Here is a 19,866-nt window from a genome sequence, read left to right on the forward strand (position 1 = left end):
AAATATTTTTAGACAGGTCTGCTCAAATGCATTTGTTCTCTATATATAGAGAATATCATTTATTGTACACTATAAAAATATGAAATAGTCAACCTTATAACATTTATAGTGATTTGTCATTATTCTAGAATTTAGTTCAATTCTCGGCAAGTGTGCATGTTTACAATAACTAATTGAAGCTTCTCCTGCCTTTAACCTTAGGCACTTGTATTGCACATATGACCGCCTAACTACACAAGACATTCTAAATATTATCCCATGTTTCATTACCAAATCAAGTGTCACGAAACATCTTATTCCTTTCATTGTACTGGAGTGATGATGGCTTCTCAGTCAGAACCAAGGAGGTGAGGATATCTTTTCCTGCAGTTTATGGTCCTCACAGCGCATCAGGCCACTGAGCCTGCATCCTTCCCTCAGATCCTGCATCCTCATCTATCATCCATCTAGTCCAGAAACTGCTGAGATCCTACCTGCTATGACACCATCCAGTAACATGCTCAATCTCCTAGGGGCCTTGTTCCCACGGAGAAGAGATACTTACACTCCGACAATGTCCCATTCTTCTTACAAACTCATTTGACTTAGGATTTTCTGCCTGTATTCTACAAGGCTGGGTTTCCAGCCTTCAGGGGCTAGCCTGGGTTGCTCAGGTGGGCCTGATCATCTTGCTGTATCTTTGCACAGTGCTATTAATCATACTGATGGTTACTTGTGGATTCATTTTGGTTTTGTTGGTATTTGTGTTTATTCGCAGTACTGGGGATGGGATCCAGACCTCCCCATATGCTAAAAAAGCTGCTTTTGCTATTCACCTAACGACACCCCAAGCCTTCCACCATGCACTGTGTCATCGCTAATGACTTTTAAGTATATGTTGGGAGACACAGAGATTCTGCCTTGCTTGCCAGTGACCATCATAGCACCAAACCAGAGAGGATACTGGAGGTTAGGTTAGAGAAACGGCTCAGTCCTTAACAGTATTTGCAGCTAGCAAGTGTCAGAGTTCAAATCCCAGCACCCATGTCGGAGGACTCACAACTCTATTTCCAGGGGACTCTACAGCCTCTTCTGGTCTCTACCATTACCCACACATGTGGCATATACCAACCCAAACATACACATGCACATATAAATAAGAATAAATCATAAAATATGAGGCTTGGTAGAAAGAAAGTATAGCAAAGTGGGATTTAGTTTTCAAACACCCTCAGGCCCCGCAATTGCATAATTTAACAAGTAGAAAGTCTCGATCTGTCCAAATTGTTCAAATTTCATTCTACACGGAGTGCATCTGCTCAAACCCACCCTGGCTTTCCGTCCCAGACCACGCCACGCCCTAAAGGAAGCGCACACAACAGTATTGAGGGGCAGAGTAAATCCAAAACAGCCCATTGCTCATTATCTGGTCTGTGGAACAACAACAAAGCAGGAAGTAAGGAGGCTGAGCCTTGAACTGGTACTTCAGCAGGAACGCTCAGGTTCCGCCACAGTTTGTAAACTGTTCCGGCGTTTTCACGGTTCATGAAACCGAGAGAGGCAAACTCGAGAGAGGAATTAAAGCCCTGGATCTGCTGGGAGATGAGGTGGCAGCAAAGGTGCACTAGCTGTAGCCGACTCTACAGCTACCCGTAGAGCTGCACACCAGGACCTGCTGTCGAGTTCACAGTCCGTGCTGTCTACCCAGAGGGCTAAGGCTGGTGCGCATCAGAGCCCTGATTGTGTCTGTGTTCTGCTGTGACTCGCCACGAGAAGAAAGGGGTATAATATTTTATTATGAGAAAATTTATAGAAGGATCAGAAGGCCACAGGGAGCTGCCCTACGGTGGCAGGGCATGAACAGTAGGTGAGGACTGCCATCTTTTGGCTATGAGGTGCCCTGACATTCTCTGAGTAGAAAAAGGGTTTTGACTTCATGAATGTGGGGCTCAAGGCAATTCAGCAAAGCCTCTAAATTCTTTCCTGGGTACCTCTGGGTGGCATCGTGCTTGTAATGAGACTTTTCAGACTTCCCCACATCCTGCCACATTAGTTACAGCCCAAATGGTTGCTGTTAGCTACCACTGCCCTCTATAGCTCCCGGGGGAACCAGAGGAGCAGCTAGGAAATACTGGAAGACAAGAGTTGCATTAACACAGGAGAAACAAACAGAGAGTCTGATTGATCTGCACGGTCCTCTGAGTCTAATAGCCCTCGACTTACCCCAAGCTATGACATCTTGGAGATTTATAGTACTTGGTTGGATAAGCATGGAATTTTCCAGAGAAATAAATTAAATATGCATGTAACACAAACAGCATGAAGGTATTGATATGTGTTCCAGAGACTCCCCACCTTGAGAAAAATCTAAATACAGTTGCATTGGTGCCCACAAATGGTAATAAAAGGAAAAGATTTTCAAAACTAAGAATGGGCCAAAAGACCATGAAGGATCTGGGAATAAAACTCCTTCATTCCACACAAAGGAAAAGAATTTTCAAGAATGCAGTGAGGAGTCCTCAACCCAGCCATCAGAATGCTTACAGCTAAGGGAGAATAGTTTAAATATTTTTGAGAACATTTCCTGGAAGTTCTGGAGATACCTGCCACAGCCAAAGGAAGAATCCAGTGTTTAAGGTCTGAGGGCTCCGGCGGCAGTGGAACCCTGGCTTGTCTAAGCAAACCATGTAAGTCCTAGTCCTGCAATGTCTACTGTGGCATCTCTACAGGACATGTCAGCAAAGAAGCCTGGAGGAAAATCCAACACTGAAACCAAACCAGATAGAATGGCGTGCTGCAGCGCTAAATGCACCGTCCTGAAATCACAGGCTAAGAAGGACCAGTGTGGTGTCTGTCAAACAGCCCATTTTCAGAAAATGTTTGCGTGATGACCCACACCTTTAATCCCAGAACTCAGGAGGCAGAAGTAGGTAGATGTCTGTGAGTTTGAGGCCAACCTGGTCTACAAAATAAGTTCTAGGACAGCCTGGGCTGTGTAGAGAGACCCTGTCTCAAAAAAGAAAAAAAAAATCTAATAAATAAATAAATAAATAAATAAAAGAACATATATGTGTGTGTGCACGTGTGTGTGTATGTGCATGTATGTGTGTATTTGTATGTGTGTGTGCACGTGTGTGTATGTTCATGTATGTGTGTATTTGTGTGTGTGTGCACGTGCGTGTGTATGTGCATGTGTGTGTGTATTTGTGTGCATATGTGTGTGTGGCTCAGGAGATGACGCAGATGGTAATCTACCTGCCACTCAAGTCTGAGGACTAGTGTTCAAATTCCCAACACCCATACAGAAAACCTAGCAAGTATTTGTAACCTGATTGATGAGTGGGTTAATAGGCAGAACCCCAGAGCTCATTGGCCGACCAGTCTAGCCAATCCATGAGCTCCAAGCTCAGTTCAGTGCAAGACCCTATCTCAAGAGACAAGGTCCACAGTGATCAAGGGAAAGCCCCAATGTCTACCACCATCTTCATTCGCAGTGACTTGTCTCAGCCCAACTGCCACTCCCAGGGCTCCTGCTGATGGACAGTTTTGAGAAGCCTTTGTAAGAATTCTTGGGGCTGGAGAGATGAGCCAGCAGTTAAGTGCACTTGCTACACTTGCAGAGGACCCAAGTTTGATTCCCCTATCAGACAGGTCATAACAGCCTGCAACTCCACCCCAAGGGATCTGACACCCTCTTCTGGCCTCTGTGGTTACCACCACGCATGTGGGGCATGTGCACACTCAAGCACACACATGCATACAAATAAAAATAAGTAAATCTTTAAAAAAAATTTAAAGGAATTTTTATCAGGTGACATTGAGAGGAAAGAGTTTTTGCAGTGAAGTCCTCTAAGGTCAGGCTTCCTCCCAAGAATACTGAGACGCCATGAGCCAGGCATTCTGCACAGGACCCAACCTTGTCACCTTCATTCGTGACTACCCACCCTGGCTGTCCACACAACTCCAACCCAGGAGGAAGCAGGGAAGAGCGCAGCTCCCTTACCCCAGATTCACTGTTGTTTCCACTATATTGTCTAATTGAGCCAATGGTGGGCGAGGCCTTGATCCAAACAATAAATTTTATTCCCTAACTGTTCCCCCAATGATATTGCCCCTAACTGCCCCCGCCCTCATTCCTAGGTCCACACCATAGCCCCTCTGAGATGATAGAACCCTGGCTTTGCATCAGGACCAGATCAACAAGCAACAAAGGTGGCATTGTGCCTGGAAATTCATTCATCTCTTCCAAAAATGCATTGAGTTCCTGCTGAAGCTTCTGTCACCTCAAAGAATCATCCCAATTAGGTGCCCAAACAACCAGATGTGATGGGTGTCTCTATGGATGCATAAGGTAGCTGAGGCTTAGCAAGGAGAAATAAATTCTGAACTAAGGAAGGTAGTATTTGTTTGTTTGTTGGGGGTGGTTTGTTTTGTTTGTACCGTCCCACCATAAGGAAAGAGGAGGGTAGGCAGAAGAATCTAGAACAATGAAAATGTGAAAAGGGTACACAGGTTAAAGAGCTGAGGAGAGCCAGACAGAAGAGAAAAGAGGAGATAACAGCAAGACCACAACAGATGTGAGCACTCTAAGCCAGTACAGTGGTCCAAAAGAAAATGGCCCTCAAAGGGAGTGGCACTATTAGGGGGTGTGGCCTTGATGGAAAAAGTGTGTCACTGTGGAGTTAGGCTTTGAGGTCTCTTTTTCTGAAGCTTCCCTAGGTGTGACTGTCAATCGACTTCCTGTTGGTTACAAGATGTAGAACTCTCAACTACTTCCAGTACCCCATCTGCCTGCAGACGGCCATGCTCCCCATCATGATGATAATGGACTGAACCTCTGAAACTGTAAGCGAGCCACCCTAATGAAATGTTTTCCTTATAAGAGTTGCCGTGGCCGTGGTGTCTCTTCACAGCAATAAAAGCCCTAAAATAACCAGATTTTAAAAATCACACACCACACACACACACACACACACACACACACACACCTCCCTTTGAATCCTGTGGAGGTGGGGAGAAAGAATGGAGAGAAATGATGGGGAGGAAGGATTGTGGGAGCCAATGGGGTCAAGGACACCACAAGAAAACCCAAAGAATCAACTAACCTAGGCTCACAGGGGCTCACAGAGACTGAACCACCAACCAGGGAGACTAGATAGGACTGACCTAGGCCCTCTGCTGATATGATATAGTTGTATAACTTGTTGTTCTTGCGCAACTACCAAGTGGGAGCAATGGCTATCTCTGCCTCTGTTGCCTGCTTTTGTGACCTATTCCTCCCACCAGATTGCCTTGTCCAGCCTTAATAAGAAAGAAAGGTGCCTCGTCTCAATGCAACTTGATATACCATGACTGATTGATATCCTTGGGAGGCCCACCCTTTTCTGAAGAGAAACTGAGGGGGAGGAGTGGCTGAGAGGAGAGGAGGGAAGGAAAACTGTGGTCAGGATGTAAAAAAAAAAAGAAACAAAAAATACATAATAAACTTTAGCAAGAATCTCCAACCCCCAAATTCTCCAAAGGTGATCATTTACAAAATGAGAAGAAGGAATTGAAAATATTTCTAACAACTGTGGCATGAATTCTGATTGGCATTAATAATAAAAACTCAGAGTCAGTTATCAGGGGGTGAAAGCTGAGGAATCAGAGATGCAGAGTGGTCAGCCACTAGAGTTCTTACCTCTACAATGCTCAGACTGAAGGGGCGACCCTGTCCTCAGACTGCACTGCTCCTCAGAGTACACTGAGCTCCTGTCTCCTCCTCCTCCCTAGTGCTGGGACCACCTTTGTGTGAACTCTGCATCTCTTTTAGACTGGATCAATTTTGTGTAGCCGAGGGTGGTCTTGAATTAACAGAGATCTGTCTGTCTCCCAAGTCCTGGGATTAAAGGTGTGTGCCACTACTTCCTGGCCTCTATTGGTTTAGCTCTGCACGCTGATCTTCAGGCAAACTTTATTAAAACGTGAAATATCACTACAAACAAGAACCATTGCCTCCCTTACTTTGCACTTCACAATATATTTAAAACTATATAGTGTCTTCACCTTAATTATTCCAATCAAATATGGAAGATGGACAAGAAAAATACTGGAGTCTCCATTTAGTCACTTAGGAAACCAAGATTTAGAGATTGGAAAGATGGCTCAGTGATTAAGAGACCCGCCAGAGCACTGGAGTCCCAGACTGGGATTTCAGGAAATGCTTTGAATGCTGTTATTGCTGCCTTTGCTTTTGTCTTTTGAGACAGGTCTCAGTGTGGCCTTGAATTAGAGATCCTCCTGCCTCAGCTTCCCAGGCCTGGAGGAACACCTGTGCTACCACACCTCGCTGGATTTCAGCATTTCTGCTTCACGTTACACAGCCTGGAAAAAATCAAGCAAGATTGAGGTTACTTTCTCAGGCAGAGTTAAAATGGATGGTAAAGGGAGAGTCAACCTTTTGAATTTTGTTAATTTTCTTAATATTCTTCTTTCTGTTGTTTTTCCAGAGAAATAAAAGTAGAAAGGATAGAAGATCAAAAGAGAATCATTGAGCCACAACCACCACATACTAAGGACCCAAAGCTGGTAAAATTGGGGGCAGGGAGAGTGGAGTTGGGATTCTGTTCAGCATTAAAGCATAACAAACTAATTGCTAAGTTTTGTTCAATTTTATTTGTTCATTGAATGGATTTTGTTTCAGATGAAAATATACACTGTAGAAATAAAATCTGAAAGAGCATGCCATTAAATAATCTCCAAAATACAAACTTCACCAGGGAGAAATTCAGACAGTGTGCAGGGTTGAAATTATACATAGCACAGGCAGTGGGTCCCATGGAAGGCTCCCTGCTCCTCCAGAAGATGAGGGAGAGTCTCTGACTTTACGGCCAGGAGAAAAAAGAGCAGTTTTGGAATAAGTTACTGGAGAGAAAACTATCAGAAAGAAAGAAACGGGTATAAGAAATAAAGTGTACCTCTCCCCCTGCCTCATCCTCCCGTCTTTGGGGCCACAAAATCCCACAGCTCAGCCTGTTTGGGCTCTGGGGACCTGGAATTGAGTGCACCCAGGCCGGTGGGAGGTCCCCTCCTTCATTTGACTGCCCGGAGCAAGGTAGGCCTTTGTCTGAGAGCTGCTTGGCCTGCAAGGGGACCTGACAGTCTGCAGGAGGATCCATCGTTCCTTGGGGTGAGTGAGGAGTGAGTGCCCGAACCGCGGCAGCTGCCCGGAGAGGGACCACCGACTCTCCACAACTCCCCCTGCCACCAGCACACTTCCTGCTCTTCCTGCAGGGGTTATTCTCCCCGGATACTGCCTCTCTCTTCCTGTCCCTTCCCAGCTTGCACCCAGAATCCTCCCCCCCTCCCCCTGCCTCATCCTCCCGTCTTTGGGGCCACAAAATCCCACAGCTCAGCCTGTTTGGGCTCTGGGGACCTGGAATTGAGTGCACCCAGGCCGGTGGGAGGTCCCCTCCTTCATTTGACTGCCCGGAGCAAGGTAGGCCTTTGTCTGAGAGCTGCTTAGCCTGCAAGGGGACCTGACAGTCTGCAGGAGGATCCATTGTTCTTTGGGGTGAGTGAGGAGTGAGTGCCCGAACCGCGGCAGCTGCCCGGAGAGGGACCACCGACTCTCCACAACTCCCCCTGCCACCAGCACACTTCCTGCTCTTCCTGCAGGGGTTATTCTCCCCGGATACTGCCTCTCTCTTCCTGTCCCTTCCCAGCTTGCACCCAGAATCCTCCCCCCCTCCCTCTGCCTCATCCTCCCGTCTTTGGGGCCACAAAATCCCACAGCTCAGCCTGTTTGGGCTCTGGGGACCTGGAATTGTGTGCACCCAGGCCGGTGGGAGGTCCCCTCCTTCATTTGACTGCCCGGAGCAAGGTAGGCCTTTGTCTGAGAGCTGCTTGGCCTGCAAGGGGACCTGACAGTCTGCAGGAGGATCCATCGTTCCTTGGGGTGAGTGAGGAGTGAGTGCCCGAACCGCGGCAGCTGCCCGGAGAGGGACCACCGACTCTCCACAACTCCCCCCTGCCACCAGCACACTTCCTGCTCTTCCTGCAGGGGTTATTCTCCCCGGATACTGCCTCTCTCTTCCTGTCCCTTCCCAGCTTGCACCCAGAATCCTCCCCCCCTCCCCCTGCCTCATCCTCCCGTCTTTGGGGCCACAAAATCCCACAGCTCAGCCTGTTTGGGCTCTGGGGACCTGGAATTGAGTGCACCCAGGCCGGTGGGAGGTCCCCTCCTTCATTTGACTGCCCGGAGCAAGGTAGGCCTTTGTCTGAGAGCTGCTTAGCCTGCAAGGGGACCTGACAGTCTGCAGGAGGATCCATCGTTCTTTGGGGTGAGTGAGGAGTGAGTGCCCGAACCGCGGCAGCTGCCCGGAGAGGGACCACCGACTCTCCACAACTCCCCCTGCCACCAGCACACTTCCTGCTCTTCCTGCAGGGGTTATTCTCCCCGGATACTGCCTCTCTCTTCCTGTCCCTTCCCAGCTTGCACCCAGAATCCTCCCCCCCTCCCCCTGCCTCATCCTCCCGTCTTTGGGGCCACAAAATCCCACAGCTCAGCCTGTTTGGGCTCTGGGGACCTGGAATTGTGTGCACCCAGGCCAGTGGGAGGTCCCCTCCTTCATTTGACTGCCCGGAGCAAGGTAGGCCTTTGTCTGAGAGCTGCTTGGCCTGCAAGGGGACCTGACAGTCTGCAGGAGGATCCATCGTTCCTTGGGGTGAGTGAGGAGTGAGTGCCCGAACCGCGGCAGCTGCCCGGAGAGGGACCACCGACTCTCCACAACTCCCCCTGCCACCAGCACACTTCCTGCTCTTCCTGCAGGGGTTATTCTCCCCGGATACTGCCTCTCTCTTCCTGTCCCTTCCCAGCTTGCACCCAGAATCCTCCCCCCCTCCCCCTGCCTCATCCTCCCGTCTTTGGGGCCACAAAATCCCATAGCTCAGCCTGTTTGGGCTCTGGGGACCTGGAATTGAGTGCACCCAGGCCGGTGGGAGGTCCCCTCCTTCATTTGACTGCCCGGAGCAAGGTAGGCCTTTGTCTGAGAGCTGCTTAGCCTGCAAGGGGACCTGACAGTCTGCAGGAGGATCCATCGTTCTTTGGGGAAGAGATGGGCAGGCGCCAATGCAGGAGCTCCTCCAACAACATGAAAGGCAACATGACATCACCACAAGCCAGACATCCCGAAACAACAAGAATTGAACACCCTACCCCAGAAGATATAGAAGAAACCGACATTAAACAGTACTTTATGAAAATAATAGAGGACCTTAAACAGGAGGTAAAAAACTGCCATAAAGAAATGGAGATGACAAACAAAAAGGTAGACGAATAAATAAATCTCTCAAAGATACCCAAGAAAAACAAGAAAAACAAGAAAAAGCAATCAAACAGGTAAGGGAAACAGTACAACACCTGATAAATGAAATGGAGGTATTGAAGAAAACACAATCTGAGGGACGACTGGAAATGGAAACTCTGAGTAAACGAACAGAAACTTCAGAGACAAGTATTTCCAACCGAATACAAGAGATGGAAGAAAGAATCTCGGACTCTGAAGATACTATAGAGGAAATAAACTCACAGATTAAAGAACTAAACAAATCTAACAAATTCTTAACACAAAACATTCAGGAAATCTGGGACACCATGAAAAGACCAAACCTAAGAATAATTGGGGTAGAAGAAGGAGAAGAATTACAACTCAAAGGCCCAGAAAACATATTCAACAAAATTATAGAAGAAAACTTCCCCAACCTAAAGAAGGATGTTCCTATGAAGGTACAAGAAGCCTACAGAACACCAAATAGACTGGATCAAAAGAAAGCATCCCCACGCCATATAATAATCAAAACACAAAACATACAGAATAAAGAACAGATATTAAGAGCTGCAAAGGAAAAAGGTCAAATAACATATAAAGGGAAACCTATCAGAATTACACCTGATTTCTCAATGGAAACCATGAAAGCCAGAAGAGCTTGGATAGATGTGCTACAGACACTTAGGGAACATGGATGCAAGCCTAGACTATTATACCCAGCAAAGCTTGCATTCACCATTGATGGAGAAAACAAGATATTCCAGGACAAAAACAGATTTAAACAATACGCAGCCACAAATCCAGCCTTGCAGAAAGTAATAGAAGGAAAATCACAAACCAAGGAGTCCAACAACGCCGACAATAACTCAAGCATCTAGCGACCCTTCACCAGCACAACTAGAAGAAGGGAAACACACAAACTCTACTACTAAAAATGACTGAAGTTAACAACCACTGGTCATTAATATCACTTAATATCAATGGACTCAATTCACCTATAAAAAGGCACAGGCTAAGAGACTGGATACGAAAACAGAATCCAACATTTTGCTGTTTACAAGAAACACACCTCAACCACAAAGACAGGCACCTACTCAGAGTAAAGGGTTGGGAAAAGGTTTATCAAGCAAATGGCCCCTAAGAAACAAGCGGGTGTGGCCATACTAATTTCCAACAAAGTTGACTTCAAACTAAAATCAATCAGAAGAGATGGAAAGGGACACTTTATACTCATAACAGGAAAAATCCTTCAGAATGAAGTCTCAATCCTGAATATCTATGCCCCTAATATAAAAGCTCCCACTTATGTAAAAGAAACACTTCTAGAACTCAAGGCAGCCATCAAACCACACACACTAATAGTTGGAGACTTCAACACTCCTCTCTCACCAATGGACAGGTCAATCAGACAGAAACCTAACAGAGAATTGAAAGACTTAATGGAGGTAATGAACCAAATGGACTTAACAGACATCTATAGAACATTCCACCCAAATAGGAAAGAATATACCTTCTTCTCTGCGGCTCATGGAACCTTTTCGAAAATTGACCATATACTTGGTAACAAAGCAAACTTCCACAGTTACAAAAAAATATTAGTAACCACCTGTGTCTTATCGGATCACCATGGATTAAAATTAGAATTCAACAACAATGCTACCCCCAGAAGGCCCACAAACTCATGGAAACTGAACAGTCAACTACTGACCCACACCTGGGTCAAGGAAGAAATAAAGAAAGAAATTAAGTCTTTCTTGAATTTAATGAAACAAAGACACAACATACTCAAACCTATGGGACACAATGAAAGCAGTGCTAAGAGGAAAGTTCATAGCACTAAGTGCCCACTTAAAGAAAACGGAGAAAGCACTCATTGGTGACTTAACAGCACACCTGAAAGCTCTGGAAAAAAAAGAAGCAGACTCACCTAGGAGAAGTAGAAGACTGGAAATAATCAAACTGAGGGCAGAAATCAACAAAATAGAAACACAGAAAACAATCCAAAGAATCAATGAAACAAGAAGCTGGTTCTTGGAGAAAATCAACAAGATTGACAAACCCTTAGCCAAACTAATCAAACGGCAGAGGGAGAACACGCAAATTAACAAGATCAGAAATGAAAAGGGGGACATAACCACAGACACAGAGGAAATTCAGAAAATCATTAGATCTTACTACAAAAGCCTGTATGCCACAAAATTGGAAAATGTAAAAGAAATGGACAGTTTTTTAGATAAATACCATATACCAAAGTTAAACCAGGACCAGGTAAATGCTCTAAATCGTCCTGTTAGTCGCGAAGAATTAGAAACTGTTATCAGAAACCTCCCTACCAAAAAGAGCCCAGGACCAGATGGTTTCAATGCGGAATTCTACCAGAACTTCCAAGAAGACCTAATACCTATACTCCTTAAGGTATTTCATAATATAGAAACACAAGAGTCACTGCCAAATTCCTTCTATGAAGCTACAGTTACCCTGATACCTAAACCACACAAAGACTCAACCAAGAAAGAGAATTACAGGCCAATCTCACTCATGAACATTGACGCAAAAATTCTCAATAAAATACTGGCAAACCGAATCCAAGAACACATTAGAAAAATTATCCATTACGATCAAGTAGGCTTCATCCCAGAGATGCAGGGCTGGTTCAACATACGAAAATCTATTAATGTAATCCATCATATAAACAAACTGAAGGAAAAAAAACCATATGGTCATCTCATTAGATGCTGAAAAAGCATTTGACAAAATTCAGCACCCTTTTATGATAAAGGTCTTGGAGAGATTAGGGATACAAGGGTCATTCCTAAATATAATAAAAGCTATTTACAGCAAGCCGACAGCTAACATCAAATTAAACGGAGAGAAACTCAAGGCTATCCCACTAAATTCAGGAACACGACAAGGCTGTCCACTCTCTCCTTATCTCTTCAATATAGTGCTTGAAGTTCTAGCAATAGCAATAAGACAACATAAGGGAATCAAGGGGATTCAATTTGGAAGGAAGAAGTTAAACTTTCATTATTTGCAGATGATATGATAGTATACATAAGCGACCCCAAAAACTCCACCAAAGAACTCCTACAGCTGATAAACTCCTTCAGTAACGTGGCAGGATACAAGATCAACTCCAAAAAATCAGTCGCCCTCCTATACACAAAGGATAAGGAAGCAGAGAGGGAAATCAGAGAAGTATCACCTTTCACAATAGCCACAAATAGCATAAGATATCTGGGACTATCGCTAACCAAGGAAGTGAAGGATTTATTTGACAAGAACTTTAAGTCTTTGAAGAAAGAAATTGAAGAGGATACCAGAAAATGGAAGGATCTCCCCTGCTCGTGGATTGGGAGGATCAACATAGTAAAAATGGCAATTCTACCAAAAGCAATCTATAGATTCAATGCAATCCCAATCAAGGTCCCATTAAAATTCTTCACAGAGATCGAGAGGACAATAATCAACTTTATATGGAAAAACAAGAAACCCAGGATAGCCAAAAAAATCTTATACAATAAAGGTACTTCTGGAGGCATTACCATCCCTGACTTCAAACTCTATTACAAAGCTACAGTATTGAAAACGGCTTGGTATTGGCATAATAACAGAGAAGTTGACCAATGGAATCGTATAGAAGACCCGGATCTTAAACCACAAACCTATGAACACCTGATTTTTGATAAAGGAGCCAAAAGTACACAATGGAAGAAAGAGGGCATCTTCAACAAATGGTGCTGGCATAACTGGATGTCAACCTGTAGAAGAATGAAAGTAGATCCATATCTATCACCATGCACAAAACTCAAGTCCAAATGGATTAAAGACCTCAATATTAATTTGAACACATTGAGCTTGATAGAGGAGAAAGTGGGAAGTACTCTACAACAAATGGGCACAGGGAACCGTTTCCTATGCATAACCCCAGCTGCACAGACTTTAAGGGCAACATTGAATAAATGGGACCTCCTGAAGTTGAGCAGCTTCTGTAAAGCAAAGGACATTGTCACTAAGACACAAAGGCAGCCTACTGACTGGGAAAAGATCTTCACCAACCCTGCAAACTGACAAAGGTCTGATCTCTAAAATATATAAGGAACTCAAGAGACTAGACGGTAAAAATGCCAATTAACCCAATTAAAAAATGGGGGCGCTGAACTGAACAGAGAATTCTCAACAGAAGAAGTTCGAATGGCCAAAAGACACTTAAGGTCATGCTCAACCTCCCTAGCTATCAGGGAAATGCAAATCAAAACAACTTTGAGATATCATCTTACACCTGTCAGATTGGCTAAAATCCAAAACACCAATAATAACCTTTGCTGGAGAGGTTGTGGGGTAAGGGGCACACTCATCCATTGCTGGTGGGAATGCAAACTTGTGCAACCACTTTGGAAAGCAGTGTGGCGGTTTCTCAGGAAATTCGGGATCAACCTACCCCAGGACCCAGCAATTCCACTATTGGGAATCTACCCAAGAGATGCCCAATCATACAACAAAAGCATATGCTCATCTATGTTCATAGCAGCATTATTTGTAATAGCCAGATCCTGGAAACAGCCTAGATGCCCTTCAGTGGAAGAATGGATGAAGAAACTGTGGAATATATACATGCTAGAATACTACTCAGCGGTAAAAAACAATGACATCTTGAATTTTGCAGGCAAATGGATGGAAATAGAAAACACTATTCTGAGTGAGGTAACCCAGACCCATAAAGATGAACATGGGATGTACTCACTCATATTCGGTTTCTAGCCATGATTAAAGGACATCGAGCCTATAAGTTTGGGATCCTTGAGAAGATAATAAGAAGGTGAACTCCCAAAAAAGATATAGTAATCCTCCTGGATATTGGAAGTAGACACGATCGCCAGGCAAAATTGGGAACTTGAGGGTTGGGCAAGACTGGGCCAAGGGAAGATGGGGAGAGAAAAGTGTGAAGGGGAGAGCGGGGGGAGCTCGGAGGAATGGGGTGCTTGGGATATAGGAAGGGTGGGTATGAGAGCAGGGAAGCATATATCTTAATTTAAGGAGCTACCTGAGGGTTGTCAAGAGACTTGACCCTAGAGGGGTTCCCAGGTTTCCAGGGAGACGCCCCCAGTTAGTTCCTTGGGCAGCTGAGGAGAGGGAGCCTGAAAAGGCCAGTTCCTATAGCCATACTGATGAATTTCTTGCATATCACCATAGAACCTCCACCTGACGATAGATGAAGAAAATGACAGAGCCCCACCTTGGAGCACCGGACTGAGCTCCCAAGGTCCTGATGAGGAGCAGAAGGAGAGAGAACATGAGAAAGAAAGTCAGGACCGTGAGGGAACCTCCAGCTGGCGACAGATGGGGAAGATGACTGAGCCCCACATTGGAGCACTGGACTGAGCTCCCAAGGTCCCGATGAGGAGCAGAAGGAGCGAGAACATGAGGGAGAAAGTCAGGAACGAGAGGGGTGCGTTCACTCATGGAACGGTGGGACAGAACTAATGGGAGATCACCAACTCCAGTTGGAATGGGACTGATGGATCATGCGACCAAACCCGTCTCTCTGAGTGTGGCCAACAGCGGGGGCTGACTGAGAAGCAAAGGACAATGGCTCTGGGCTCTGATTGTTCTTCATGGACGGGCGCTGTGGGAGCCTTCTCAGCTTGGTCGATCACCTTCCTGGACCTGGGGGGAGTTGGGAGGACCTTGGTCTTAGCATGGAGTGGGGAACCCTGATGGCTCCTTTGCCTTGAGAGGGAGGGAGGGGAGGTATGGGTGGAGGGGAGGGGAGGGAAGGGGGAGAAGGAGGGGAGAGAAGGGGGAGAAGGAGGGGAGGGAGGGGGAGGAGGAGGGAAGGAGATGGAAATTTTTAAATATAAAAAAAAATAAAAAAATAAAAAAAAATAAAATAAAATACCCACACCACCAAAAAAAAAAAAAAAAAAAAAAAAAAAAAAAAAAAAAAAGAAATAAAGTGTAGAATCACGGATTATTTCATCCTTTGGAAATGGGAGTGGCATTAAAAAGTACCTCCACGCTGGAATGTCAAGAGCAGGACAAAAGGTCGCAGCGGGGAAAATGACTACTTTTTGTATTTCTAAATTTAAAGGAGAGTCCTATCATTGCCGGTACCAGGAGGTTAATACAGCTGCCAAGGTCGTCTGTCACAGAGAGCTGCCAAACTGCCATTTGGAACCACCATGCAAGATACAGTATGCTTTCCTGCCGTTCTAAATCATCTGATCATATGTGTGTATGTGTGTATGTGTGCGTACGTGTGTGTGTATGTGTGTGTATATGTGTGTATGTGTGTGTATGTGTGTGTATGTGTGTGTATGTGTGTGTGTATATGTGTATGTGTGTGTATGTGTGTATGTGTGTGTATGTGTGTGTATATGTGTGTATGTGTGTGTGTATGTGTGTGTATATGTGTGTGTGTGTGTGTGTGTGTGTGTGTGTGTGTGTGTATGGTCTTACTCTTTTCAATACACAGCACAGTCATTTTCTACTCTAAACAATACCTCTCATTAGCACGGGGCATTTGACTCACTGCTACTAATGAAGGCCAGCAGCTGTGCCGTATGTCTTTTTCAGTTGACAAATCCATCAGAATCCATGCTTCATTTAGCTGTCATATCTCCTTAGGCTCCTCCTGACCAAGGCAATCTCTCCTATTGTCCTAGTATCCTAATGACTGGGACAGTTCAGCGGAGACTGGCCAAGTATTTCATAATCCATCCTTCAATTAGAATCTGCCTGATGGTTTTCTCACAATTAGATGGGAATTGCAGGTTTAAAGAAAGAAAACCACAGAGGTAAAATGCCAATTTTATCACCTTCCACCCAAGGCAGCTGTTGTCACTGTGACAGGGGGAGAGACAGGCCAAGACAGTGTTTGTCAGTTTCTTTCTGTTGTTTCTCCCCATTTCTGTGCTGCAGTCTTTGGAAGGAGCCCAGGCTTTGGGGGCAAAGAGCATGCATGTGCTTCCCTTCTAGAAAAAGACACAGCAACTTTGTAAACTGTTTTAAATTATTCTGCAAAAGAGATTGTCATTTCTCTCTTAATTATGTGTGCATTTATTCATTTATTCATTCATTGATTTGAAACAGTGTGGTGTCATGGATATTTATCTTATACCTTGTGCTATAATTGACATATATATATATATATATACATCTCTCTGTCTCTCTGTCTGTCTGTCTCTCTCTATCTCTCTCTCTCTCTCACACACACACACACACACATATACACACACACCAAAATTCTATCCTTGGTCATGTATCCATTTGACATAATCCCAGAAATACATGGCTTTATTTTTGCCATTGGTTGTTTGGTCACATAAATATATAGATAGATTGATGGATGAATGGATATGGATGAGTGTATGGTTGGAGGGATGGATGGATACATGGATGGATGCATGAGTAGACTGATGGAAGGATGAGTTGGATAGTTGGGTGGTTGGTAGGTTGATTAGGTGGTTAGTTGGTCAGACGGTTGGTTAGGGAGTTTATTAGATGGCTGGAGGGTTCCTTCGGTGGTTGATGAGGTGATTATTTGGTTAAATGACTAGTTGGATGGTTGGATAGTTATTTGATTGGTTATATGATTGGTTTTGTTAAACTTCTAGTACTTCCTTACCTACTGACACTACAAAATAATCCCGGTTCATTTTATCCCTACAGCTGTGGTTCATGAGTCTTCCCCAAAGCACATGTTAGAATGGAATCTCCATGACTGGTGTTGAAGAGGCAGAATCTTGAAGAGAAGGCTGAGTCTCCAGTGGGTTAAGGTTATTATTATGGGAGGGAGTTCTTTACTGCTAAAGCAGGTCCTTTATAAAAGAACAGCTTCAGGGATCTCTCATTCACCTTCCTGCCCTCTTTCCTCTGCCCCTCTGGAATTCTAGGACTACCTTCATATGCTTTTATCCTGCGCCCTTGTTTAAATATAAAATGTCCCCTATAGGCACATGTGTTTACTAAAGCCCTGATCCCCAGCTGGTGGTGCTCTTTTGGAAGGTTCTAGAACCTTAAAGAAATGGAACCTGGTAGCAGAAACTAAGTGACTAGGGTGGAGCTTGAGGTTTGATAACTTAGCCTCAGTTTCCATGTTCTCTCTACTTTTTGACTGCACAAGAAATACGACCAACCCTCCTGATGCTCTGATGTCATGCTTTCCCTGACTGGAAAAACTGTATCCCTTAAGCTCTAAGCCAACAAAAAGACTTCCTACTCCCTTAAATTGCTTCTTGTCAGGTATCTGGTTACAGCAACAAGAAAAGTATATATATATATATATATATATATATATATATATATATATATATGTGTGTGTGTGTGTGTGTGTGTGTGTGTGTGTGTGTGTGTGTGTGTGTACGTATATGTATATATGTATGTAAGGCATAAACGTGTCACCAGTTTCTCTGCACACTTTGCCCAGAGAAGTCATGAGTCTGGGATTTCTGGCATCACCAGGATCTCTGTCGGACTGTTGTCCTCTCTGGTCCTTATAATTGTAGTGATGAGCTGTGGGCTGGCTTTCCGCCACCCTATGCCCCAAAATAATTACACGGAAACTGTATTCTTTTAAACACTGCCTGGTCCATTATTTTCAGCCTCTTTCTCACATCTTGACTAACCCATAACTAATAATCTTTGTAACACCATGAGTGGTGTCTTACCGGGGAAAATTCAGCATGTCTGACCTGGTGGCTTGCTCCATCACATCTCTCTCCTGGAGAAGAGGCACGGCAGTCTGTCTAACTTAGGAGAGGTGTAGCATCTGACTGAGCCATCTACCTCACTTCCTTCTTCTTGTTCTGTCTACTCCACCCACCTAGGGGCTGGCCAAGGCAGTTTCTTTATTAAAACAGAAGACCCTCCCACATCATATAATCGCCATTGAAAGAATTCAGATGAGACACAAACACCACGATGCAGGAGACGGTAGAGTTTATTAAAGGACAGCTCCCTCTCCAGAGATAAGAACAGACACCAGTTAAAGGGGCCATTATATCTGTCTACATGAAAGTCCTATGGCAGGCTTTCGATTTCTTTCTAAAATCTTTGAACGAATCACTTTTCAAAAGGATTTTTGTCCTATCCTAGTGATTGACAGGCCTGTCTGAGGGTCTCTTCCAGGAGAGAAGATGGTGGACATTGGTTCTTTATCAGAAAGCCCCCTACTCTCCCATCATCTTAGAATGTTTGGGACTCCTAGAACAAAGTTGAAATAATTAGTCATTGATAGTCTTTTGGGCAGTTCAGGATATCTCCTCCTAGGGCGAGAGATATAACTCAAGTCCTCTTCTTTTTGACTAATAATTAAAGTCTTACTGTTCTAATCTTTAATTTTACAGGCCACTGGCTGCAAGGGAGGGTTTTGACTCACATTGCCTTCCATGTCTACTACAGTGTAACTAGTTACCTAACCCTGGACCTTGGGACCTACGCCTGTCCCAGTGTGTGCCAGAAGCAGCACATGGGAAAGGAAGATTGTTGTGGAGAGCGGTTCTCAACCTTCCTCATGCTGCAAACCTTTAACACGGTTCCTCATGCTGTGGTGACCCCAACCGAAAAATTATTCCATTGCTGCTTTATAACTGTAATTTTGCTGCTGTTATGAGTAGTGATGTAAATTGTTGTGTGATGTTTTACTCTTTTAGCTTTTGGGGGGCCCAGTCACCCACATCCCAAATAAATCACACAGAGGCTTATCCTTTCTTATAAATGCCTGGCCTTAGCTTGGCCCATTTCCAGCCAGCTTCTCCTTAACTGAACACCTAGAATAAAGGTGGAAGACATCAACTTACAGGGCAACTAACGTTTAAATGAAGTAAAGAAAGCAAGACGTCTAGACCAACATCCCCTTCCTCTGCATAAGACCTTTGAGTCTAAAGACTGTATCTAGCTCAATTCTGCAGCTCCTTCGAGATCTAACAAAGACCTGTGTTAGTGACGTTCAATAACTTTGAGTTGAATTGGTGAATATATGACTATTACAGATCACTCCTCACATGTTGAAGGGAGAACACACACCCATACGCCCTACGCCCATTCACATTGTCTTTCAGCAACCATGGCTGCCTTCAGGCACATGTTATTCCCTCATGATGAAGTGCTCCACTGCTCGTTAATAAACATGGGCTCAGTGGACGCCATTGACTGACCGAAAGCTCAGATGCCAGGAGAGATGGAGAACTCTTAGTTTCAATAGTTTCCCCTGTGATTTCTGAAGTCCCTGCCTCGCTCCACACAGGGGACCTCTACGGAAAACCAAACACTCAACTTGCACTTCGTTTTCAAAGATGTAGATTTTTACCAGGGTTCACACTGGACTGTTTTCTTTTTTCCAACTCTTCCATTAAAGGGAAATTGATTATGCTTAATTATAAATCAAAGCAGCAATGATGCGTGAGCTGCTGCTGAGAGAACGGCCTCTCTACCTCTCTCTGATTCCTCTCTCCTCAGGGGAACTTTCCGAAGACAGGCTGTGTGGCAGGGAAGACACAGCAAAACAAAGATTGCCTTGCTGCCGGCAACCAGGCTCTCAGAGCGCAGGCACACTGCACATTGTCCATTACACTTCTGT

This window comes from Arvicola amphibius, chromosome 12, assembly GCF_903992535.2.
Source record: "Arvicola amphibius chromosome 12, mArvAmp1.2, whole genome shotgun sequence".
Classification (NCBI taxonomy): Eukaryota; Metazoa; Chordata; class Mammalia; order Rodentia; family Cricetidae; genus Arvicola; species Arvicola amphibius.